The sequence below is a fragment of the Mauremys reevesii genome, linkage group 3, assembly GCF_016161935.1.
Source record: "Mauremys reevesii isolate NIE-2019 linkage group 3, ASM1616193v1, whole genome shotgun sequence".
In the NCBI taxonomy this organism is placed as follows: Eukaryota; Metazoa; Chordata; order Testudines; family Geoemydidae; genus Mauremys; species Mauremys reevesii.
The window spans coordinates 80,364,565-80,385,999 of NC_052625.1; the positions used below are offsets into that span (position 1 = coordinate 80,364,565).

Here is a 21,435-nt window from a genome sequence, read left to right on the forward strand (position 1 = left end):
CTGCCAAAGTGCCGTTGATTGGGGTGGGGGGGTCCCGCATGGGGCGGCAAAAAAGCTGGAGCTGCCCACCTGGTACAGCAAAGAGAAAACAAAGTATTGACTCGCTCATTAAATGAGCACCATCCATCCCATGCACTGAATGAGCCAGTGTCTTGTGGAAAAAACAGTATGATCAGGTAATTAAAGACAATACCATAATACATATGCATGAGGGGACCAAATTAAGGTTCTACCAGCAACCTTAATTCTGGTATTTCCTAACTTTTGAGTGTTTGACTTTGTAACCATGATAATCTTCTTCTAACGTTGTTTAATTTCCTATGTTCTCCCTTCCCCCCCCCCAAAGGGGGGAGAGAATTGACAAAATAAACAACCAAAAAACCTGGATTTCTATCATGTGACATCCTATTGAAACCCACGTGGGTTATAGGTTCAAACCCTGCTTATCACCACACAGTCCTCTGCCACCCTGAGCTAATGGAGTAACTGATAGGGGATGACAAGCTACTTCTGCGATGTGGACCAGCACTAGAGGGGGATGAGATCCTTTGCCAGAGGGTTTTGCAGATATTTGCTGACCGCAGAGGAATGTTGAGACTTGGGAATCTTGAGTTCTGTTCCATGCTCTGGAGGAGAGTCTGCTGTAATGGGCAGAGACTCTTTGTTTGGTCCCTTTCCATCCAACCTGTCCCAGTCCTGTGTGGTGGTTTTTTTGTTTTTTTTCTCTCTCTCCTCATCCCCAGCTGAATCCCCTTCCCATCCCAATCTCCTCACCTAACTGGTCCCAGTCTCCAGTTCCCATCCCAGTCTCCTTGCTCAGCCAGTCCCCCCAGCTCTTTCTGTGACTATCTCCTTCCCCTCTCCCAACCCGTGCCTTCAGTCACCTCCACACCCACCTTCTCTGTACTCACTGGTTCCCAATTCCAGTCTCCCTTCCCAGGATCCTTGTCCAATTTCAGTGTTTCCGGTTCTCCCTTTCTCCAGCTACTCCTCGTCCCTCCCAATCCTCTAGTTCCATTCAATTATGCGTTCAATTCAAGCAGTTTTCTCCTCCATAGTGCCTGGGCCCAGCAGGGGGAATTGTTGAGGACAAAGGACAGACTAGCTCCCTGCTCCCCGCTCCAGTCCCTGAACCCAGCTCTGATATGGCCTAGAGCAGTAGGGAACTGTAATTGGGGAAAGTCCTGCTCAGCCCCAGGCTGGAGCACGCTCAGCACAGATGGAATTTTCAAGGAATGAAGCTGCAATGCTCTAGCAAGGTTACTGAACATATGTGAACTGTAACTTTTTTCAAAGGCTTATAACTTGATCAAATTTGGATGGATTTTCATGCGGATGACAAAGGATATCCCTTACAGTAAGACCCCCCCACACACACACACCCCAAGTTCACATCCCTGCTATAAAGCAGGGGTTCTCAAACTTCATTGCAGCATGACCCCCTGCTGACAATGAAAATTACTGCACAACCCCCAGAGAGGGGACTGAAGCCTGAGCCCTGCTGCCCCACGGGGGTGGGGGAGGAAGGGTGGCAAAGCTGAAGCCTTTGGCTTCAGGCCTGGGCAGTGGGGCTTGGGGTTTGGCTTTGGCCTCAGGCCCCAGCAAGTCTAACACCATTAAAATGGGGTCTTGACCCACAGTTTGAGAACTGCTGCTATACAGCATCAGAATGATAAAGCTTCTCAAAGAAAATTACAAGAGTTCTTGGGGGGGGGTGTTTTTGTTTAAATATGGGCAAAAAAAATGGATTTTTTTCCTCCATAGGCTCATTCTCTGAAAGAGCTCAACCATTTTGGCTGCAATTTTACTCTCCATCCTCTGCTCCATGTTACAATTTCAGCTCAAACAGTTAGTCTGGCAAAGTTATGAGCAACTGAAAACTAGGTCTTCATAATGGGAAATGTTGGGCAACCTTAATAAAAACCTGAGTTAAGGTTGCACACAAATATGCTTCACACAAAAGCAGGGAAATTAAAAGTTGAAGCATCTGTCATGCCGTAACTTCTGCTTCTCCCCCGCAGAGATGTACAGTGCACCACCAGAATGACCACTACACAACAGATGACACAGCACACTCTTAACTCTGTGCCACTAGGACTGCCAGCCTTTCAGCACGCCACCATCTCAAACACTTCCACTGCCTCCCATCTAGGGTGACCAGATCACCCAGGTCAAATATCGGGACATGGGGGGGGGGGGGAGACAGGGACAGAGGGGAAAAAAATGGCGGCAGAGAAAAAAAAATCCCCCACCCCCGATTCCTCCTCCCTCCGCAAGCGCTGGAGGGAGGCCCGGGAGACTCAGGGGAGCGCGGGGCTGGGGTGAGTGTGAGTCTGGCCTGGCCCCAAGCAGGCAGGACTCGGGCGCGGTACCTGGAGGGAGAGTAGGGGGCGGCCTGCAGGGCCAGGCGGCGGTTGTTCTCCCCACCTGGGCAGCGGGACTTGGGAGCAGCCGCTGCTGCAGCTCCCACTGCCGCGGGGGGGAGGAAGCGGCCACTGGCCAAGCTTGGCGGCTGCGGCTCTAGCACCCATTAACCCCCCGAGCCTGGGCCTGCTGCGGGGACCCAGCGCGCGCCCAGCCCCTGGCCAGTCGCATCTGGGCTGGCTGCCCAGCTGGTGCAATCCCGCAGGTGGTCCCGGAGTGGGGGCAGCAGGCCCCAGCCCCCCCATCCCGCTCGGGTCCCGCAGGAGAACGAACGGGACTGGGCTGCCGATGCCGCCGCTGCGGGATTGCACCAGCTGGGCAGCCAGCCCAGACACGACTGGCCAGGGTCTGGGCGCAGCGTGCGCACTGCTGGGTCCCTGCAGCAGGCCCGGGCTCGGGGGGTTCTGGCCCGGGCGCCAAAGCCGCAGCCACTGAGCGCCATGTGCTTGGCCACTTCCTCCCCCCGCGGCAGTGGGAGCTGCAGCAGCGGCTGCTCCCGAGTCCTGCTGCCCAGGTGGGGAGAACAGCCGCCGCCTGGCCCCGCGGGCCGCCCCCCTACTCTTCCTTCAGGTACTGCGCCCGAGTCCTGCCTGCTCGGGGCCAGGCCAGACTCACACTCAACCCGGCCCCGCACTCCCCTGCGTCTCCTGGGCATGGCATGCTTGGCAAGAGGCGGGGATTTGGGGAGGGAGCCAATGGGGGAAGGAGGGGGCAGAGTCAGGGCGGGGGAGGGCGCGAGCCCTTCTGGGCTCCGGAGCCTTTGCTTGTTTGTCCAGTGTCCCGACCTAACATTGGTCGGGACGCGGGACAAACAAGCAAATATCGGGACAGTCCCGATAAAATCGGGACGTCTGGTCACCCTAAATACAACTTACTGGTTAAATTGTGGCCTCAGTTCCATTAGTCATTGGTAGCAACATGAATGGATTTGAGACCAGAACTTGACTCTGTTGATAGGGTGTTGGAGGAGGAATTTAACACATTGGTCCAAAACCTGCAGTCCTCATTTGAGCAATTGATGTTTGGTGAATCTGGGGGAATCTTGTTCTTTTGAAGTCAATGGGCAGGCCAGCTGTCTAAATTAGAGCCCCCCTTTGTACTGCCCAGAGCTGCTAGTGACCATGGGAAGCGCAGAATAGCTGTATGCCCTTCTGTCATGTTCCCTATGCCTGGGGCTGCAAGGATGTGGGCAGACCTGAGCCCTTTCAGTACCTCTGTGCTGGTCAGATACCCCATATGCTGAAGGTATTCACAGAGGCCATTTCTGCGTGGTTAGGGCTGCTTTGCATCACCAGTGAAGGGGTCAAGAAAATTGGGTCCACAATCTGAGATGCATATTATTTCCAGTGTCTCAAAATGGGTGGGGGGTGATTCATGACAGCTCAATATATCATATGTATTAACTACCTACATGGAATAGTCATACATAGAGTGGTATAGCACATGTGTTCTTATTTGGCTACCCACCTGGCTTCCTAGCTAGAGATTTGCTCAGGGACATTAGCTTTTCTCTATCAGTATGAGGTTGGAATGAATAAACAGTGATAAGAGTTGCTTAAATATTGTGTCTGAGTTGTGTTTTGACAGCTGTCTGATGTACCCCCATTCAGTCTTCTAATTACATCACATTAACACAATGTTTCATCTGTCAGGTTTGGCTGACTGCAGAAAGGGCTAAATTCAGCCTGGGGGTGTAAGTACAACTTCCTTTACATCAATGGAGCTGCATTTGCTGACACCAGGGTGGAATTGGTCCCCAACTGTCTGTTATGGCTAGAAAAATAAATGTTCTGTAGAAGGATTGTTAGAATAATAGTACAGTGGGGTGGCTAGATTTGTGCTTTGCATAATGTTTTAATCTAGCAACTAAGGCACTGGTTATCTGATTCTATTGTCCATGATTTAATTAAAATCCTAAGAACCTACTGAGTGCTTATTGTCTACAAGTGCCTAAGAATTAGAGCTGTGTGAATAGTGAGGAAAAAATTATTCTTCATAGTTCAGTGATTTGTAACTAGAATTTCACTTGAATTACAGCCTTTTTTTAGTTGAACATTCATGCCAATAGTCTTGTTTGGTTGAATAGTCACAGAAAACAAACGTTTGAGCTTTTTAAGATTAATTTGCCCATTAAGTGCAAACTTGTTTCATGAAAAAATAGAATTTTATTTTGGCCATAAGTAGTTACACCTCTACCTTGATATAACACCGTCCTCGGGATCCAAAAAAATCTTACCATGTTATAGGTGAAACCACATTATATCAAACTTGATTTGATCCGCCAGAGCGCACAGCCCTGCCCCCGGAGCACTGCTTTACCACATTATATCCAAATTTGTGTTATATCAGGTGGCGTTATAATGGGGTAGAGGTGTATTACAGGTTAGATCATTCAGTCAGGGAACATACTGTAGCTCCCATCTCAAATTGCAAGGAGTGACTACTAGAAGGAATGCTTGCAGAAAACAGCCCATGAGCAGTCCACAGTATGACACTAATTTACAGAAAACATTCACTTAATTTCTTCATATTTGAAACTTAAAAATGTTACAAGAACTGTTACAGCTTATCTGTGTTTAGCCTCAGGCCAGAGCAATGCAGGGTTCCTCACATAAAAACAGATTCTCAGCAGTCTGGAAACTGCTTAGACTATTGTTCTGATTAAATTTGCTTTCAATATTAAATCAGAAATGAAGAATTTTGCAACAGAAATCCAAATGCCAGCTTTGTGATTCTTCCATGCACAACAGAGATAAATAAAAATCCTGTCTGATATGTGAATTGTATATTTGTTATCCTTCTAGATCAACATTTATTTAACACTTACCAGGAAACATCAAGCCCTGAAAGGGGAGAAGGGTGGGAATTCTGCCTACTTTTAGCCAAGGAGGGATAATTGTACTTCCCTGCTTTTCCTCCTCACTTGAACCACCTCCACAACTGGCACTCTTATCTCTCAGAGAGAGGGAGAGTCCAAGGAATGAATGGGCTTGAAAACTGAACTATGCTCCTGTGGGTAGCTGTTGCCAGATATAGGCTGGAACATGTTGCCTGGATCCTATAGAAAAGCTTGCATTGGCACTGCCCAAACCGCAGCTCATGTATGGGTAAAATGGACATCTGCCAGTTTGACACCTTTCATGGGCAAAACTAATAATTTAAGGCTCTAGAAGTGCCCTGTGCATGGTCACCATTACTATAGGTCTTGATGCAACACCTGTACAGTTTCATAGGGCTGGCTGTCCTCTGTGGTGGCGGAAAAGATGCCTGTCACATTTCTGACTTATCAGTGTGTGCTGTTGGCACACAATTTGATTCTTGTGTTCTAGTCCCTCTCCCCCTGTGAGCACTCACCCTCTTCTCCCTCCTCCCCCCCCCACTAAGGCTACCACTCCCCCTTCCCTCCCTAAATAGTTTGACACTGCTAAGACTGCAGACATAATGCAGGTAACTTTCCTCCCCCTTGGAGCCTTGACAGCTCCTGTGTCTTTGTTTGATCTGGCAGTTTTCATGCTCTGGGTTGTCTGAGAGTTTTGTTTCAGTAGTGGATGACTTACTCCTTTCTCCATCTCCTCTGACAGGTCTTTCCTTCTCCATTTGGTAGTGTTCTCTCTCACAGTTGGGGGGGGGGTGTGGGGAGAGGAAGGAGGGAATAGGCAATGTGGATGATAGATTGTGCTGTATTCAGCAAAAAACACACAGGGTTTGGTGGTTTTTAAAACCTCTTGCCAGAGCTTGTGTCTAGGTCAGATGGGTGAGTCAGAATGAATCATGAAGGAGACTGAGAACAGTCAGTTTGAGGTCATCTTTCTCCACCTTTTCTGCTTCTCATGTTTCTCTTCTCACTGAAGAATAAGATCTTTCAAGAAGATCCTTTGTGGGAGTAAAAACACAGATCTTTGCTTCCAGCTTCTATTTGACAGAAGACTGTCAAACTTCCTGCCAATAGCACCCATGTATCAATTGGTCCCCATGTCCCTGTTGCTAATAGCTGCTCACCTTTGGACCAGCAGGGAGGGGGTAAATTGCTGGGTTTGTGGCTCTACAAAAGCTGTGTGGGAGCCATTTCTCTCAATTTGTGGAGCCTGTGTGCTCCACAAATCAGTGGCTGCCATGGAAACCATGCTGTATGCCCCCCTGATCCTCCTTACCCCTTCTAACCACTGAGAGCATGGCCCATTTAACATCTAGGCTGCCAGAGCCTTCTCTACTACTGCCGAGCAGTGCATTACAAGAGGAGGCAGAAGCCACTGAAGTGCAGCTAATACTGCTGCAAGCAGCATTAACTTCTGCTGGAAAACCTGCTGTCTGTTGAAGTGTGCTCCCCTGAACCACATAGAGCCTGATCTGTGCAATGTTAACAGAGGAGCTTCTACTGGCTCATGGGGAACATGGTACAAAGCTATTGCTCCCCTTTCACCCACCTCCACTGTTTTGCCCTTTGTCTGTCTGCAGCCCTTTCTTCCCTTCCTCACCATTCAACAGAAGAATGTTTGGATCTTTGCAATCAAAAGCAGGCATGGGATTATTATTATTGTATTGCCATTGCACAAATCTAGTCCTGACAGGAATCTATTCTCAGATCCTAGAATCAAGAGGCCAGCTCTTCCTCTAACATACGCTGGGGTAATGTCACTGAAATCAGTGGGGTTAAACTTACTGCCATATATGTGACATTGAATCAGGCCCATGGACTTCAATTTAATTAGAAAATCAATCAGAATGAATAATTTAGTACACCTCAGTTTAACAAAACTTCTTCACAAAGGCCCTGGACTCAATGAATATGAGGCAGTCAAATAGAGAATGTTGGTCTGTGCTGAAACAAAACCGGGCACGTGACCCTATTCAGAACCTGCAGTGCCAAATTCCACCCGTGCTTAACTGCAAAAGATGCTGGATTTGAATGGGTTTTAACTACGGGCAGAATTAGGTCCCTAATACTGAGGTATGCATGTGGGTATTTGATCTATGCCAAATTATGCTTGTTTACCCCAGTGTAAATCCAAAATGACTCTCATGCAATCTTTTTTGTCAGACAAAAGTTATTTTGTTACCCTTTCCTAAAGACTGCAGTGTAGAGTTGCAAGAGCCCAGATTTGTTAGCTTTCTCAGCACTCCGCAAAGCCCCTCTTTCCCCCTCTGCATTAATGCTGTTCAGAGTGGGGCTTGAAGAGGAAACATTTATGGGCAGTCCTTTGTCTTTATTAGCTGTAAATCTAGATGTTTTAATGAACCTCTGCTGTACTTCTCTAGCAAGTAAACAATCCCTTTATGTTTATGAACTGCAGTGTGTTTTGGAATCACTCCATATGAAAGCTTATATATAAAATTACTTCAGAGACCAAAAGGACTGAGGTGAAAACAAGTATGAGTAGTTCCAGGTAGTTTTAATCAAGAATATAAAGCCCCTCTAATGTAGGGGAAAACAGTTGGCAGGTGTGGCTAGGTAGCTTTGTGGTTTAGGAATCAGGTTTGCAGTTCAGACAGTTAGGACTGAATGCTATTCCTGGCTCTGCCATACATTATTTCTCATTGGAATGGGATCTTGGGAAATCATCTCTCTACTTTCTCATGTCTGTATTGGGGATAATACTTTACTTCTGTCAAGTATGTTATCAGTTTTTACTTTATTTTGTGTGCACCGTCTGTAATGCTCAGTTCTTCAAAGGACACAGACAGTCCCTGCCTTGAGAAGTTTACAGTCTCTAAAAGGCAGACGCAAATGAAGGCTGAGGACTAAAAGATTTTGACATCATGTAATGTTTTGTTTTCTTGTATGGGTATAACCTGCAGGCCTACCTAATAATTATTTCTTAGTATCTCTCTCACACAAAGCCAAAGATGCACACCATCCCTAACTGCACCACAGCTGATGATCAGCATTTCTTCAAGTGCTAGCTGCTGCTTCATTCAGAAACACCCCACTTGTAACGATAGCGGGACTAGTGCCATCTGTTGATTCCTGATAAAGTTATGGTGATAAATTTTAAAATGGTTTCAGTTGGCATAGAAATGGCATAATCTTTTACCTTAATTGAGTTTGTGGGCATTTATGTATTACAAGACTGAGTTAATTGGTGTTTGTAAAGCACATTAAGGTCCCTAGGTGGAAGGCAGCCCAGAAATGTTAATTTTTTTATTATAGATCCTGTTAAGGATACAGTTGCATTTTCTGAAGCTTTTAATTATTTCTAAGGAAATACTCCCCCTTTTAGAGTTTTTTGGGGTTTCTCTTAATATAAAGAATCTTCAACAGTAACAATGAAACAATTTATTAATGTTGCTCCAGGCAGCGTGTCTTCTGCATAGTCCTAGAAAAGACACATGTGAATGTTCAGTTAATGAAATGATCTGATTGGCTGAACATCTGCTGGTGCTTTATTATAATTACAATAATTAAAAAGCTATTCTGAATTTATTGCCATATGAAATTAACTTATTGTATGCTTTTACATTTGTATCCCTCTGCAGGTCTGCCCTCGCATCCTGGGAGATATGCTGTGTGCCAGGGGCCCATGTCTGAGACATTACAGAAGGATTGCTGAGGATCATCCAGCCCTCTGACTACTATGCCATGCTGCTCATCCATGGTACTGCAAGGTATGACCCTGAGCAGATCAGAAGTGACTACAGGGGTCTGGGAGCGAGGGAGGAGCAGGTAGTGTTCCATCAATGCTTCCAGTCAAGGGGACCTGGGCAGAGACATCATGGAGGTAAATACATCACTGCATGGATGGTGTCACCAAGAGGGCTTTGGCTTCCTTGCCCATGGGATCCTGTTGGGAGAAGGACTGCTGAGGCCCATCTATTGAGGAAGGGAAGAGTATCTTTGAATACGTGCTGGCTAACCTAGTGAGGCAGGGCTTTAAACTAGGTTGGAGGGAGTAGGAGACAAAAGTGCATAGATAGGTCTCCATATTTTGGACTTGGGTCAGAATCTGGGGGGGAACATAGGCAATCACAGCAGGGACACAGGAGAGACGAGGAAATATAGAGGTGAAATATAATCCTCTTAGATGTCTATATACTAATGCAAGAAGAACTGGAAATACTAGTGAATAATAACTGACATAATTGGCATCACAGAAACTTGGTGGGATAATTCACATGACTGGAGTATTAGTATTGAAGGGTACAGCTTGTTCAGAAAGGACAGGCAGGGGAAAAGAGCAGAGATGTTGCCTTGCTATAATCAGAGATACAAAATTCAACCCATCTTCTCTGGTGATGGGAGCACCTCAAAAGGTTTTAGTTTCTGTTTGGATAAACAACTATAAACGTTCAGATATAGCTGTTGCAATTTCTTGAGATAGCAAATCTAGACTGGAAAATGGGCAAGAACAGGTGCTCTCAAGATTTCCTCTACTTTCAGTTTGTCAGGACAGAAATATTGGAAAGGCAACTCAAGTTTGCTTTTTATGGCATCTCAGCTTTCTATGACTGGAATTGGTAAGCACAGAAGTTGGAGGTATGGGGGATACTATCCCACCATTTTTCAGACTAACAAACAAGTTTGGTCTGAGTTGGGGACAAAACTTATGGAGTCTCTCACTCTCTTCCTAGTTTGTGCAAATCAAGTCTTGAAACCTAATCTTCTATCATTTCACTATTCATAGCTGTCAACTCAAACAAGTTTTCCCCCACCTATACGTGAGCAAGTATAGTTTCTCCTTGAATAAATTTGAAGGTCTTATGCAAACACTTTGTTCACTTTTGCAATTTCAACAAGGAGTGAAATGTCTGAAGCGACAAATTCAGCATGCCCCAAATGAAATCCATGAAGATGTTTCTGTTTAAATATCAAACATTGTTCAGACTCAAGTGTTTTAAATCAGACCTAATTCCCTGTGCCCCTTAAGCAAACTACAGCACTCCATAATTTTAAAAATAGTTTTATATACACAACCAGGGAATAATAATAATGACAGACCGCCCTGGTTGTCTTCATAAAATTTCTGAGGCAAGCACTCAAGCCCTCAGAAGCAGATGTAATGGAGAGGAGTAGTAGGATGATGACTTAACCTCTCTGTGGCTGAGTTTCTGTACAAAGGGGTGACAATAATACCTGCTTCATGGGTCTGTTGTGAGGCTGGGTTAATTTAATGGACAGTGAGATTCTTAGATAAAAGGAGCTGCAGACGTGCTAGTACAATGTTTTGGTTAATCTTACCTGTGTTTGACAATTTCTTTATTTGCTGACACTGTGTTAGACAGTGGACTAGAAATGGCTCAGTGACACACTGGTGTGTGACTCAATTTCCAACAATCCTTTTTCACTTTATTTGCTGCATTGAGGAAAATGGCAATGATCTTATGAAACTTAAGTGTTGTGTCAGTCAGGCTGCTCTAATCTAGCTGGGGATTCACTTGAAACACTTCACTTCGGATCTGTGATGTACCCATTCACAACTGCTCTAACTTCCTGTTGTCCTATTGTCAAGATCGTGACCTTCTAAAGTGTGGGACTGGCTTATCAAATATATCTACAACTTTGTCACCTTTCTAGTGAGACAGACTCCTTAAGGGCTTATCTACATTACCAGCAGGATCAATGGGCAGCAATTGATCCAGCGGGAGTCGATTTATCATGTCTAGACTAGATGAGATAATTGACCACAGAGTGCTCTCCTATGGACTCTGGTACTCCACTGGAGCAAGAGGCAGAGTCGACAGGATAGTGTCAGCCATCAACTTACCACAGTGAAAACACCGCAGGAAGTAGATCTAAGTGTCTCTACTTCAGGTACATTATTCACGTAGCTGAAGTTGCATAACTTAGATTGATTTTTCTCCCACTCCCACCCCCAAAGTGTAGACCAGGCCTAAGTGTATAGAGGAGACCTGGAATTGGTGTGAAGGTGGAAACCGGCAAATTCCAGAGACAACTGTGACTATATACAAACCCATTTCTGTTGCCTGATGCAGAAAGCAAGGAAACGCTAATACATATTTCAGCACATCTAATGGTTTGAATCTGACCTGGATGCAGTTTCATTCCTAGTAAGCTTGGCATAAACTGTTGCATCCCTATTTACAAGAAGAAGCTCCTTACATTACAATACTAGATTTGTTAGTGAGACACATCTGAGCTTTATGGATCTCCGCATGAAAATTCCACAGCTCAGACTAAACTTCCCCAGGTCCTAGCCCAGACCACATTACACTCAATGTAAAATATAGATTTCTTGGTGGTTTCATACTCTGGAATCTGGAAAGGGTCTTTTCCACACAAGCTTAGCATTATGTCCTGGGGAATCTGTCTACTTCAGCATATAATGGAAGGAATGAAGCTTTGTTGCTTTTGATGATTAAAACAAAGCCATCAATACATGAGACACAACTAAGGAAAACAAACCAAAAAGCTTAAAATCAGTGTTCTTCACTGCATGAGCTAGAATTCAGTTCAATGCTCCTATACCACAGAGCATTATGGGTATTACTTTTAAAGAGGCACCTTTTTGAAGCTTATCCTAACCTAATTAAGTGTCTGTTTTCCCCTTAGGGCTGGCACTTTTACTAGATGAGATAACAGCTGCATCTCTGAAAAGCCTTGTGAAGGGCAAAATATTTGTTAGCAGTTGCTATTTTCAGCCTTGCCAGAATAAACAAAAAGCTCAGCACCTGCAGTCATTTCTTTTAAAAAGTTAACCTAATTTTGTACATAGGCTGCAGGTCAGTAAGGATGGGGTGGGGGGAATGGGCAGGTTCACCCATAAGGTTGTGGGATGGTGCTTTTTGAAGGGAGTGACAGACTCCTCTGTTTAGAGACCCCTGGGAGTGTGTGGAGATAAATAGCTCTCTTCCAGAAAGAGTGAAGAATCCACAGAAGAACTGAGTGCTCTGAAACTATTAATCCACTTTGGGATAATCCAATGTGGAAGTAAGTATAGCTGTGAGCAAGGGGTGGGGTGGGGGGGAGAGGTGAGTTCAGACCAAGGTTAATATATGGGAGAAAGAGATACTATTTATACTTATTCATTAGCCTGTTCATTTATAAGCTGACCCCCCAATATGGATAGGTAAAAATGGCAAAAACGGTATGACCCTATATTTCAGGGGTTGGCAAACTTTGGCTCCCAGCCTGTCAGGGTAAGCCGCTGGCCGGCCAGGACGTTTTGTTTACCTGGAGCGTCCAGAGGCACAGAGCCTCTCAGCTCCCACTGGCAGTGATTTGCCATTTCCCAGCCTCCTCAGCAAGTCTTTCTAGATGTAAAGATCTAGAACCTTCACACCCAGCAGGCAATTCACCATGCAGTTCTCCTAGTCATCACAAACCCAACTAGCTGTATTTCTAATAATAAAATCCTTGATTACTGTCCCCCATGTCAATATCAAATGTCAAAGTACACAAAGTAAATACCCTTAAATCAATAAATCAGACCTGTTTTTACTCTTCATTCACTGAGCCATTTGTAACAAACCTAATTCAGAAGTCTATCATTGGATTTTAACTCTAATATGTTTACAAGCATCATGTTTCTTTGTCTTTCTGAGAATTTTTATTATTGATGGAAATATTTGTCAGTTTGTGTGAGATGTGAAATTGACATTTATTCATAAAAATCAAATCCTTCCAAGCTTAATAATAATCAGCTCCTTAAACTCCACCCAGAGAGCAGTATGTAGTCTATACACTTGTATCATATGTTCCCCACATGATACCCCTCTCAAAAATGAGCCACTGCATTCTGCAGTACAGTTGGTCTCCAAATAGTTGTAAGGTATAGCCTCTGAGCATATTGCAATAGTCTAATCTTGAGGCAACAAGACCATAGATAAGTGACACCTTCCAAGTCTGAAAGGTAAGGTTGAGAATTCCTAGCCAGATGCAGATGGTAATTAGCTGACTGGGTTACTGCTGTAATATGATGATCAAAGAGAAGCTGGAGGTCTAGAATATCCCTAAATTGCAAACTCTAACTAGTGATGGATGTTCTCCTTCAAAGGGACTGATATTACCCTTGCCATCTCTGTCAGCTTCTTCCCCTAAAACACCATCACCACCTCTCCCTGGTGTGGATTAAGTCCAGGCCACCTTGCTCTCATCCATGCCCATTGTCAACTGAGTGAGTGAAACCAATTGATAGTTAGCAACATTATGGGGGTCAAATGATGACTTCTTGGGTGAGGAGGGGGGAAGTTTCCTTCAGAGCAATAGACAGCCTGCTTACATTGAGAGGCAATGACAGTCTTCACATGCAAAGGACCTGCTACTTCCTCATTGGCCTTCACCAGATAGGTCATGGATCCAAAGCACAGGTGGTGCAATGAAGTTCTCTTAACATCTCCAGTACCATCAATGCTGGAACTCTAGCAGAGAAAATGAGGCCTCTGTTTTTTCAAGACCTAGGTCCCTCCACCATGGAAGCAAACAGCCCATCCAATCTGATCACTCTTGTTAACAGAACAAGTAATAGAATGGACTCAGGCTAGCTAACAATCTGAGCTAGTCAGGTACATGTGGATTATCTACCACCTGAAACAAATTTACTGTCTGAGATCTTGCAGATATGATGATGGAGGAAAAGAGCTTTCTTAACCTCTTCATGATACTTCCACCACCAGTGCTCTAGCTATCTTCCCTCTTGTTTCATTTGTCAGATCATCCATAAGCCAGGGTGAGCTATGAGAATGAAGCCAGAAAAGAGGACACATAGGGACCACCTCAGTGGCTGAGGACAGTAGTATTCTAATGTCCTGCCAAACCATCAAGGGAGAAGTCTATTGATAGAACAAGACACCTTCTGCTTACGTTAATCTCTGAAGGTCACAAGAGTGAAATGCCTGAAAGCAGCATGGAAACTTATTAAAAAACCATGTTTGAGGCTCAAACTATTTATATACCCTCAAAGAAAAAAATAAAATTTAAAAAAAAGTAAGAGGCCCAAAAAAGTCACCATGGCTAAACAGAGTAAAAGAGGCAGTTAGTGGCAAAAAGACATCCTTTTAAAACTGGAAGTCAGATCCTACTGAGGAAAATGCCTAGCCAGAGTTTGTTCATTTGTAAGTGTAAAATTATAATTAGGCCAAAAAGGAATTTGAAGAGCAACTAACAAAAGACACAGACTAACAGCAAAAGAATTTTAAACTACAGCAGAAGCAGGAAGCCTGCCAAACAATCAGTAGGGCCACTGGATGATGGAGCTGCTAAAGGAGCACTCAAGGAAAACAAAGCCATTGTGGAAAAGCTGAATGCATTCTTTGCATCAGTCTTTACTGCAGAGGGAGTGAAGGAGATTGCTGCACCTGAGCTACTCTTTTTAGGTGAAAAGTCCAAGGAACTCTCCTCTATTGACACCTCAGTGTGGGATGTTTTGGAAGAAACTCATTAACAGTAATAAGTCACCAGGACCAGATGGTCCTCACCCAAGAGTTTGGAAGGAACTGAAATATGAAATTGCAGAACTATTAACTGGTATAACCTATTGTTTACATTAGCCTCTGTATCAGATGACTGGGGGATAGCTAATGTGATGCCAATTTTTTTATGGCTCCAAAGGCAATTTTGGCAATTTCAACCAGTTTGCATGGTACTGGACTGTAACGGTAGTATAGAACAGTTATCTGACACATGGATGAACATGATATGTTGGGGAAGAGTCAACAGGGCTTTTTTTGTAAAGGGAAATCATGCCTCACCAAGCTATTAGAATCCTTTTAGGGGGTCAGCAAACGTGGCCAAGGGTGATCCAGTGGATATAGTGTGCTTGGACTTTCAGAAAGCCTTTGGCAAGGTCCCTCACCAAAGGCTCTTAAGCAAAGTAGGCAGTTATGGGATAAGTGAGAAGGTCTTTTCCTATTGTATCCAAATCACTGATCTATGAAATAAAGGATAGGAATAAAGGGTCAGTTTCACAGTGGAGAGAGGTAAATAGCAGGGTCCCCAAAGGTTTTGTATTGGCACCATATTTATATTCATAAATGATCTGGAGAAAGGGGTAAATAGCAAAGTAGCAAAATCTGCAGATAATACAAACTTACTCAAGATAATTAAGTCCAAAGCAGACTACAAAGAGATCTCACAAAACTGGGTGGACTGGACATCAACTGGCAGATGAAATTCAGTGTTGATAAATGCAAAGTAATGTACACTGGAAAACATCACAACTATATGTACAAAATAATGAGGTCTAAATTAGTTCTTACCAATCAAGAAAGATCTTGGCGTCATCATGAGTAGTTCTCTGAAAACATCCACTCAATGTGCAGCACCAGTCAAAAAAAGGTAACATTAGGAAAGGGATAAATAAGAGAGACTATATCATCATGCCAGTGTTTAAATCCATGGTATGCCCACACATTGACTACTGAGTGCAGTTCTGGTCACCTCATCTCAAAAAGATATATTAGAATTGAAAAAGATACAGAGAAGGGCAACAAAAATAATTAGGGGTATGGAACAGCTGCCATAGGAGGAGATATTAAAAATACTGGGACTGTTCATTTTAGAAAAGAGATGATTAAGTGGGGATGATAGACCTCTATAAAATCATGAATGGTGTGGATAAAGTGAATAAGGAAGTGTTTATTCACCCTTTATATAACACAAGAACCAGGCATCACCCAATGAAATTAATATGCAGCAGGTTTAAAACAAAGTACTTCTTTACACATTGCACTGCCAACATGTGGAATTTGTTGTCAGGGATATTGTGGAGGACAAAAGTATGTTTAGGTTAAAAAAAAAATTAGATAAGTTCATGAAGGATAGGTCCATTAATGGCTATTAGCCAAGATGGTCAGGGATGAAATTCCATGCTCTGGGTATCTATCAATCTCTGATTGTCAGAAGCTGAGTGTGGAAGACACAGGCTGGATCACTTGATAAATTACCCTATTCTGTTCATTCCACAAGAATCTGGCACCAGCTACTGTCAGAAGACAGAATAGTGGGCTAGACTATTGGTCTGACTCAGTATGGCCGTTCTTATGACAATTTGTTTTTAATGGTTTATAAAGCTCTAACTTGTTGAACCACAATGTCTTGTCTTATTAAATAATTCTGTCCCTCCCCCACATAATTCCCTGCAACTGTGAAAATTTCCATAGATAATCTTTTTTAAAAAATGCTTAGAAATAAACATTGATATTATAAAAAAATCAAATTCTGCCAGGCCCAGAGCTCCACCTATCCTGATACTGGCCTACCTGAGCGATTTCCTCTTTCTCTGTACCATACTGCCACAGCTGTAGTCAGCAGGTGTGCCTGAGCTGGATCACACTCATTATAAAAGAAGGGGGTGGAGGGAGGCTGTCAAAGTGGTCTCAGAAGGACTCTGGAACTTCTCTCAGCCCCTCCCCTGCCCCCCACCCCCTTGGTCTGAAACAATGAATTTGGTGGCAGGGCCAACGAGAGGGGGGGAAGCCAGTACAAATTACTGGGGCCCGGCCATCCAGAAGCGGGCCTGTGGCCCAGCTTCCCAGGCCCTGTTTAACCAGTCCGCTCTTGCTGGGAGGCCCGAAAAATATTTTTCACCAGGGCCTGAACCCACTCTCAGCGGCCCTGTTTGGTGGCCTTCTGAAAGGGTAGAAAGGAATCTCTGTAGGTGGCTGACTGGCTGAGCTCCTGTTGAAATGACTATTTTTATGCTGCTGGGATTTTGTTATACTATTAATGATGTTTCAGAGCAGGTAAATACTTGGATAGGCAACTTTTAAAATTATTATTTAAATAAAGGACACCCACACTTAGATCCAATTTCACCAGAGGGGCAGAGAGTTTAGTGTTTGCAACAGACCACAAAGTGTAGCAAAACCTTGCTTCTTTTGAAGGCAAGCTGGAGAGACCTTACCACTGGGATTTGTTTCATAGGGTATAGCTTCTCTTCTTTGGTAGTGTACTTCAGTGACATGCTCCAAGAGGTAGCATCTTTAAATATGATGCAGTCAAAGAAAATTGTAGCCTTTATTAACTTATATATATATATATATATATATATAATACAGCACAGGAAACATGAAATAACATGGGAAAACGCAGCGACCACTTTGCTAATCTGTTCAGTAGGAAACTGTTCATTCTATTGGAAAGTTCTTCTATCGAGAAAAATAAACATATTACAAGTTACAAACAACCATTCATAGGTACCCTGGCCTGAGCTTGGTCTCGGAAGTTCATAGGCAAATGGGAGATAACACAGTGACTACCAATGACAAAGTTTGGAAATCATGACTGATCGTCCACTTTGTTCTCAGCTAACTCCTTAGCCTTCTACCTTTCTGCTCTGTCATGAAAGACTGAGAGTGAGGATTTCTGAACCCTTGATTGACCATCCTGATAGGTTCATTTAAAATTCAATGTAAAATGATTATGTACAAGCCTATCTAAGTGAATATAATGGCCCTTTCCTTGTGCTTGGGGAAAATAACATCATAGGCAAATCTTTCCAGTTGCCAAGAAATTCCCAGTTGTAAGAATTTTTGAATTTGTACCCTGTATACAAGAGAGTACTTTCCACAATAGATTCAGGCCTGAATAATTTAACAAGTACAGTATTAAGAGCCCCACTTTGTTTCTTAAAGCAACTGTTACTGAACCCCCAAACTACCTGAGCTAAACTATTCATGATTTGGTGGATTTTTCTTAAATTAGTTTAACATTTAATTTCTCATAATGGGGTACATTAAAGAAAAAATAAACATAAGGCCATCCAATAATGTCCCATTATTTGTGAGATGACTTTCTGAAAGAAAGTATATTTAACACTTTTCTTAAATAATCTCAGAGAACTATCCGTGGAATTCTAAATAAAATCAACGTTCAAAACAGAAAATAGAAGTTGAATTTGGGCTCTTCTGGGTTTTTGTTTTCTTTGAATGGGGAGTATGCTAATTATTATTTTGCAGACAAAGAAATCATAGCAAAAGCAAACAAGACTTCCTATTACGTAGTTTATCCCTACTTTTTACATGTGGCTTGATCAGACTGACTTATAAATATATCTAGGGGGTTGGCCTGGAGCTGGCTTGTCTACAGGGGAAGGTATTGTGTGAATTTAAAGTGTAATAGCTAGTTCACAATAGTAATTATGCTAAATGGCACAAAGGCACTCTTAGTGTAGAATAATATTGCCCACACAGGGCACCAGAGTGGAATAGCTATGCTACAATAGCTCTTCCGGACTATTTCCCATATAAGCAAGCCCTTAGTTACATTCAGGGAGATTAACAGGATAGGGAGAAGTTTTAAATGGGGGCAGGGATGATGGAGGCCAGGAGGTGACAGGAGGGCTGTTCGCTCTCCCCCCCCCCCTGAAACTTCTCCCTATCTTGTTAATCTCCCTCCATTTATAATGCATTCCTGGACTTTTAACACTCAAAAATGACAAGGGTGTGCACTAACTTTGCTCAACAATTATTCTTGAAGATTTTTATTTTAAGAGCTATAAAATGTCACCTGATGAGTGAGTTTTGGGACATTCTGACTATCTCAAAACAAGAACTTGGAATGGAACCACATAGGCAGCTTTATTTATAGCTGCCACTAATGCACCAGAAACTATATAGTAGATTGGCTAAATGGGAATTCAAAAACTTTTCAGGAAGTTCTGAAGATGATTCCATTTTTTCCCCTCCAAATTAGCACTCACCACCCTAATTTTCTGAAGAAACTGAATGGCCAAATAGTTTCCCAACACTCATAACCTAGGGAGCAATCTATGCCTTGATTGTGCTACTGATGTTTTGGCTGACTGCTGTGTGTCTGATTGCAATGAGTAGCAGCATGTATGAGTGCTTGATTTCTGCATTCATTAAACATCATGAAGAAATTGGCTGGCCTATCAAAGCCCATTTTAAAAGGGTGAAAAATGCTTTTCTTGAGGTGAAGCTACTGGAGAGTATAAATAGAGATCAACTCTTCTCCAGTGTCCTATGATAGCCAGTATCATAGTGGTGATGTGAAATGTACAGTCTTCAGACTTGTGACAAAGTTCTGTCCTTGACTCCATGGGTCCTGCGTTTCTTGGCAGATTTTGCTAGCCTCAGAGGCTCACTGTGACCCTCCACGTAGCCCTTCTCTCTCTAGAGGTGAGGGTCACAGCTTACTGAGCTATTTTCATCATAAGCCAACAACAGAGGTGAGGAGAAGCAATCCTCCCTCACACAGTCTCTGTTGTCTCCCAGTCTCACTGATTAATCAGGGAGGGGAGAGTGGAGCCCAAGCCCACCCTCTACTCTGGGCTCCAGCCCAGGGACCCTAAAATTAACAGCTATGGTAGCTGACTTTTTGGAAATAGGACATGTACAATTCCCTGGGCCACTTCCCCACAGCATCCCCCACTCAATATCACCTTCACCATTACCTCAGGGCCTCCTTCCTTGCACCTGATATGGATTCATACTGTTTCATTCCTCCAACAGCACAGCTCCTGACACCCACACCTCACTGACTAACTGGGAGGCTTTTAACTAGTTCCAGCCAGCTCTTGATTCGCTTCAGGTATCCCAATCAATCTAGCTATCTCCACTTCTAGAAGGATCTTAATTTGCCCCAGGTGTCTTGATTAACCTGGAACAACTGCCATTTGGTTACCATGGTACCAGGGATTTGTTTAGCCTGGGGCTAACATACCTGTTCCTCACTACTTTACTGTAGCCATCTGGCCTTGCCCCATCACAGACTGTAGTAGCTTGCTTACACAAACTTAAACTAAGGAGTTGGCTTGATACCCATTTCATTTTTTTAAAATGACTCATCATCATGACTGGATGGTGCTGGTGATAGCTTTCACTTCCACAGTCAACCCTGCTAAAGGATGAAAGTACCAAAAACTTTAATATAAGCAAATATACAAAAAAACCCAACCCCACTACATCTCCTTTTCCAGCTGAATGATGATCTAAATGTTGACCAAAGTAGAGTACCTCCTCATTTGCATGTTTGAATATGTGCACTAAGCATATTCAAGAAGTTCTCCAATGCTTGGACCAGACTCTGAGCTCTGTTACACCAGTGTAAAGCTGGAGTAACTCCTCTGAAGTAAATGGAATTACTCCTGATTCACACCAGTGTGAATGAGATTGGAACTATGATATCATTCATGAATCTGCAGTTGTCAATTTTGGAATTTAGGGTGCATGCAAATTAAAATATCAATTCCAGGGGTTGAGTGAAGGCAGAATAGGTCTAGAGTTGCCTTCTACATGTGCTGACAGTACAAGATTTGCATGCTTAATCTGGCATTGCCTTCACTGCTTCAAAACTAAAAAGATCTGCAGTAACTATCATGGATCAGCTGCTGCAGAGTGTATTTTTTGTTAATGAAATCCAAGCTCTAACTATAGTGTGGGGAAAGACAATAAAATAGTTTTGGGTTAGGTGACTGGAATTAATTTTTTGAGAGTTCTTTAGTATTATACTTTTTTTTTAAAAGGGGGAGGCATTCATAGCCGCTGGTAGCTATTATGGCTGAGACAGAACAGGAAATGTAGCGCTTGTTCATCCAGTACAGGAACATATTTCATAGTTGAAAGGCTAGTGAGCCTTTCCATGCTACCCCATTAATAATCTGTCTCTCTTTCCAGAAACTTGCTGATGGTGCTGAGATAATCTGGTTTTCTCCTGGGACCACTGAGAACAGCAGCTGAATCACTGTCTGGTAGCAACATGAATTCTTTGGGAGAGGATTTGTACTTCATTGCATGGTTCCAAATGAATGTGAATACAACTGCTTTGTGACCTCGCGCAGTCATTTTATTATATATATTCAAAAATCTTGCATGTGATTTAATTCTGGCCTATCGGGCTAATGGGATAATTCACTCAGTTGTATCACCCTGCTCTAAACACAATGTGACCAGAGCCAGATTTAGGGCAAGCGACCCAGGCGACTGCTGGGGTATGGAGCTTGGAGGGCCCCAGGCTCGGGGTGCTGTTTTTGTTGTTAGCAACAAAAGGAAAAATAGAATGTTTGAAGTAACCTGTTTTGGGTATTCCGTATGTGGATTCATTTTTCACTAACCTCCTAGAATGTTCTGGACCTTTGTATAATCTTGTGGAACCTTCCA

At 43.4% G+C, this 21,435-nt stretch overlaps 1 long non-coding RNA gene across 1 annotated transcript in view; it reads left to right on the forward strand.

The window, feature by feature from the left end:
* LOC120402104 overlaps positions 1–21,099 on the forward strand; it is a 45,738-nt gene extending 24,639 nt beyond the window's left edge. The window contains exons 2-3 of the long non-coding RNA XR_005596984.1: positions 8,899–9,027; positions 20,953–21,099. This is a non-coding gene — a long non-coding RNA (uncharacterized LOC120402104). The remainder of the gene's footprint in view (positions 1–8,898; positions 9,028–20,952) is intronic.
* Positions 21,100–21,435: the final 336 nt, after the last annotated feature.